The sequence below is a fragment of the Poecilia formosa genome, unplaced genomic scaffold (genome assembly GCF_000485575.1).
Source record: "Poecilia formosa unplaced genomic scaffold, Poecilia_formosa-5.1.2 Scaffold79, whole genome shotgun sequence".
Taxonomy (NCBI): domain Eukaryota; kingdom Metazoa; phylum Chordata; class Actinopteri; order Cyprinodontiformes; family Poeciliidae; genus Poecilia; species Poecilia formosa.
Window position 1 is genome coordinate 892,102 of NW_006800018.1, and position 6,000 is coordinate 898,101.

Here is a 6,000-nt window from a genome sequence, read left to right on the forward strand (position 1 = left end):
ATTTCTGTACAGCCACATTAACACTGGAGGCTTGTAGAAAGTTATTTTTGATGATAATCATTAAAAAACAAAAAAAATGTGTCTGCCAGGATAATCATGTTGTAAAAGCTGTAAAAGAATAAAAGACAGATACAACAAGCATACATCATTGCACATGTACTACTTACACTTCAGTTATTTCCATTGAACAATTATGCCATATCCCAAAGTGTACACAGCTACAACACAGCTAAATTATGCACTAAATGCATCAAGCTTTCTAGTGAGATGTGGGATAAAGTGGAACCAAGTCACATCCACCCGCCAACACACACCACACACACACATCCATATGCACTACATTGCATCTTTTGTTTTCATTGTGTTCCTTGTATCTTTTAAATAATAGAAAAGCCAGGAGACTCGCCGAAGTCTCAGATTTACTTTCAGCACTTGGATACAAAGCTCACACTTTCTTCATTCGATCAAAACTTGAGCTGCTGGCACCGAGCCGGCATTGTACGCTCAAATGTTTTCCTTTTCTTTTTTCATGTTGGTATTTCAAGCTCACTCCTTTCCTGCTGTTCTCCAGCAACGCACTGGAGCAACGCACTCCTCGTAAGCGGAGGGAAACATCTCGTCTGTTACACCAACCGGGAACTGAAAGTTATGCTTTTCTTTTCTCAAATTAGAAAGTATGATGTCAAAAAAAAAATCTCCTAGCTTATCAAGAGTTATATTTATTTCATACATTCACCTTAAAAGTGAAGCATAATTTGTGCTAATAGTGTGTGCATCATTGTTTTTTGTTGGAATCGTTTGTGGGAAAATAACTCAAAACAGCAGATTGTTGTCAAACTGAAGAAAAAGGATTCATGTTTTTAATTTTCTCAAAAATATTTTACATTAAAAAGATGTGTGAATATGTAGTCATATCTAATTTATTGAAGAATGTCAAGCGGAAAGCTATTATTGAGAGAAAGCCTTAAGAAGTCCGATTTGAGGCAAGCAGGTTCAGAAAAACTCAACATTTTGTATGTGCGTAAGAAAAATAACATCATCACTTCAGAATGGCATTCACTAACCCAGTATGAATATCACTTTTCTCAGTTTAGTTTGCATTTTCCCAGAATCCCCTGCTCCTCACATGAATCGACACATGTTCTGATCTGATTGGTCAGTTTGAAAGCATTCCGGTTACCCTAGTGAGATTAACGTTTACTGCTAAATAACGCTCTGTTAATGTAAAATATACGACTGGTTTGCTTATATAACAGATGACCCACTGAATGTAATGCTTCATCATTTCCTACTGCTCTTCTCTGACCAACCTGAGCAGAAAACATAAAAGCTGCTTGCCTCTGTTTAGCTCGGCGTGACCTTGAGGCGCTGCGGCCCCTGCAAACGCTCCAAACTGTGACTCTGTGGTGTCCTCATTTGAGCTAAAGCCAGACACGTGTTCCACCAGACCGAGCCTTCTGCTGCTCTCCCACCCCGGGCAAGCCATTTGTTTCTCCTCTCACACAAGCTCGTATCTTACATCGCCGCTTTTTCCCACACTGATCAAATTCAACACCGCAATATTTTGACTGCAACCCACAGCTCAGATGTTCGGCTTTTCAGATACCAGATGGACACGCTGGACTCTGTTGCAGGGAAGAGGAGCGAAGTTCCCCCCTCCGCTTACTCAGAAACGTTAGTCAGAGGTAAACATTTACAGTTTCAGGTCAGGGAATTTAGCTCTGCCGTCAGGGCTGCGGCCAGTGGGCCTGTCTCACTCGTGTTTCGGAAGTTTTTACTCTTCTGTGACATAAGCGAAAGACACAAAACTTTTACGCAACTCAAAGGAAACGTTTTCAAACCCACTGAAAGTTCCACCATCTGTCACACTGATGTGATTAAGATCTGCTTTGGTCTAAGACGACATTTTTTTCCTCTTTCTCAGAATCAGTTCAACTTTCAAGATCAGTCAGTTACAATAATATATTTTTTTACAGGACGTGAGGGTGAAACTCCTACACCCTTCGTTGGCTGCATTCAAATGCAACCAATGAAGATTTTTACTTTAAACCTGTCAACAGCGCTGACATGTTTGCATTTTCCCAGAATCCCCTGCTCCTCACATGAATCGACCCACATGAATCCTCATCCTCAGCGGTAGGAAAAAAATAAAGAACACCATCTATGAATGCAGACATGTTGTCCAAACCTGCCGTTACGCAGTTTGCTCATTCAAAAAACAAATAAGATGTCTGCAAATCAGATCATATGCCTGCAAAGCCGCCACCCAGCTCCTTCAGACTAGCCAGCAGCAATTAGCAAACACCTGGCGGAACTGTGGATCTGCTGAGCTCACAATAAGAACTACTTCTCAGCGTAATGCTGGTGAAAACATTGCTAAAGGGCTAGTAGAGGAGCATACTGTAATGACTTCCTGAAGGCAGAGTTTCAGAAAGAGTGAAGTTTTTAAAGAGACAGCTGCTGAATTTGAAGGCACTAAATTAGGAGATTAAATTTCTTTGCAGTCATAGTTGACATATGGTAGCGCAGGCAGCTTTTACAGATTTAAACAACACGAGGAATGCCCTCTCATGACAAACCCCTGATGTTCTCTGCGTTTACTGACCTCTTCTAGCGCGAAAGAATCGCTGAGGTGAGTTCCTAACACCGTCTGCGCTGACAAATGTTGTTGAGCAGGTCATTTTACTGAACTTGATCACCTTGTTTCTGGTCTTGCAGGAAAAAGCTCAGCAGAAATTTGGAGCAGAACAGCCCTGTATGTCATCACACCCCGAAGGTGGATGTCTGGTTGGCTCCACACCTTTTCTAACACGTCAACTCCATCAAGCTGTGATCATTCTAATGAGTTGACTTTTCTGACTGATCCATGCAGCGGCGGAGGGGATTTTATCTAAGAGTCCTTTCATCACCTGTACTGCCCCCTCAGTCGGTGCATTAGCCCGGACGTAATGCAGACTGACTGGCTGCGACATAGATAAAGTCAGCTTCCTGGTATGAACTCCTCGGAGATTACATGGCGTGTACGTTCACCTCATATCATTCTTAAAATATTATAATGTGCAAAATATACCTTTGACACGACTTCTTCCTGATAAACGCTTTTCAAAAATTGAAGACATTAACATTTCTTATGTATTCCACTATAATTTTAAGCTGCATTATTACTGTTCACTTTCTGCAGATATATAAATACGATATATTTATATATTGGCACTGCTTCAGGTCTCTGTAGAACAAAACTTACCATCAATATCCCTGTGCAATGAATTCCTAACGTTTCTTTTCAATGAGCAGACTGTCACGTTTGTGGACTGTGGGAGGAAGCTGGTTTCTAATGGTTTCTAAACCTTTTAGTTTTTGACCAACAAAATAAAACTGTGACCCAACAACATCTAGTGGGTATAGATGATGGACAGATGAACGGATGGGTTAGTAGATTGATCTTGCGACCTGATATTTGGGAATTTAACTTAAATCTTTATTTTTGTTGAGGTCTACCATCCCTGAAAACATCCGTTTAAAAGAACCCAATAGCTCTTAACGCAGCCTCCAGCTCCTCTGATGTTTTAGATGGTAATGAGTTAATATTTCATCTCAACGCTTCGGGCTGAATTAAAATTTCAACAGTGATCTTACAAAATTCCATATCTGGAAAAAAAAAAAAGGCGTCAAGAGATGATATCCTAGTGAGAAGGTCTCTTGGTGTACTTAAGTCTGGTTCAGCCGCTGCATTGTCGCTAAACCATTTGACTCTAGGACCAGTTCCAGGTAAAGGACGGTCAGCGAATGTGTGTCTGATCGTGAAATTATGGCTCTAGAAAATGAATGGCTGCTGCCAAGTTGTCATATTAGGAACATTCATCAAAACCAAATGGTAGTCTGAACGCAGTCCTGTTTGGCTGTGTGGAATTTCCCAAACCGAAACAAGGTAATTGTCGCACATCTTTCTGTGGTTTCTGGGAAAATGTCAGCAAAGGACCATTAAAATACATTCATTGCACATTTAAAATCCTCAGCTTTCACAGTTGATGCAGCCAGAACTTTAGAAATTGCTACTGTCCGGCCAAGCATTGGCGACCGTTTCACGTTGAGCCACAGAATAAGTCAGTCACTCTTTGCATGCAGTCAGGATAAGCCCCCCTTCCCCCCAGTTAACCCTTCCTGCATTTATTCAGCCTGGAGATGCAAAATCAGGAGGAGAAAACATCTGAACTCCAAACAGCAACGCCAGCAGGTTCAAACCCTGAGCCCAAGCACTGCACTGCTGTTCTCCTCCCACTGCAGATATATAAAATATTTAATGATGTCATAATACTCATTCATCAATTAATTATTTCCCTCTGCCTGCAAAGAGTCTGCAGTGTTCAAGTGGGTGACAAATTAAAGGGAGAAAAAAAAAGTAACATTTACTGTACGAGTCAAGGTCCCTTCTTAAGGGAGCAGGGCAGATGGATCTGCCAACGTCCTCCTGACAATATTCTTTCGTTCTGGGTTATGTTGATGAGGTTAGGGAGTTTTGCCAAAGAAGTTGCTGAGAAAAGAAATCCCTCATTTGAGATCTGTTGAGGGTGGAAGAACCAGCCTACGTTTCCCATGATTTCCACACAAACTGAGCCGTCCGTTAACCGTTTCTGCCCTGCGTGAATGGACGCATTATTGGTCTGAGGGCTGCGCCCTGACCCCCGAAGAGACGCATGCAGTGTGGGCCTCCGAGCCAGCCGGGAGCGAGCCCTTACCTCGAGCTGCTGTGCAAAATTCCAGGCGTCATGTGCTGCATCTGAATGTCACGTCTGTTCAGACGTCCACAGTGTTCGGTCTGTGTTCTCGAACTTCACAACGGGCAGAAAAGGCGTAGTGTTTTTTTATAGCAAAGTGAACTAACTATGTTACCTTCTGTTGTTATAAAAATAGTATGTATCAAATACGACTTGAAAGTCGTTTGACTTTTAATTTAATTTAGCACCTTGAAATTGGGCACCTGTCTCTTTAAGAAACTCTTGTTCTTTCTGACACTCCACCTTCAGATAGTCATTACAACTTTGCTTTCCTCTATTAACCCGTTAGTAATGTTTTTACCAGCTTTGCACAGAAACAGGAGTAGCTCAGCCGATCCACAGCTCCACCAGTTGTTTGCTAATTGCTGCCGGCTAGTCTGAAGGAGCTGAGCGTGGCAGTAGGAGGGCTGATCTGTGAGGCGGACGCTCGGAAATGTGGAAACTTGGAAACGGCAGCTCTGAGGAGGAGCTCTGTCCTTGAAGGCGAGGCTCTGTTGCTCCAAGTGTTTTGCCCAGCTGAGTGGTTGCCGTGGGAGACAAAAGGGTGTATGAAAGAATCAAAGCAACACTCCAGGTGTGTTTTTGATGAGGGAATAACATTGTAGCACAATGGAAGCTCAAGAAAGTGAATTTTTACACAACACTCCCCCTTTCAGCCATCTTTACCCCCGTCACCACTAAATAAAAACCGATGCAGTTTTCCATGCAAAGACCTCAGAGATTTGTTAGAAAACATTACCGAACACAGAGAGTCATGCAGACTACGTCTTCATTAATTAGGCACATGCTGATGGTATTGCTAATAGGCTGTTTATTTCTGCTGCTATCACAACTGGTAAGGGAACAGCTGTGTTGGATTTTTAGCCTGGGGATGATGAGGTTTCTTGATGTTCAGAAAAACTGGTTGCGCCTGCCAAGGCAGCAAAAGTTATCGTTTCTGTCACAAATGTCTGTTTTGGGAAAACTCTGAAGAGTCAGTTGTAAGACAACATTTTATTAACATGTTCTTTTGTTAAATGCAACTGAATCCAAACTAAATAATGGTTACATTCCTTCTGGTTAAATGCCACCAGAAAAAACAAAACAAAACAAAAAATCTGCTCTGTTTTCAATGGCATCTATTTTTTACAGCTGAGTTGCTAACACCGTGTTATTCGAGGAAAGGTTGAGGGCCTTATACAGCATGAATTTATTATCATCATGTAGTTAACAATGGCTCATTATG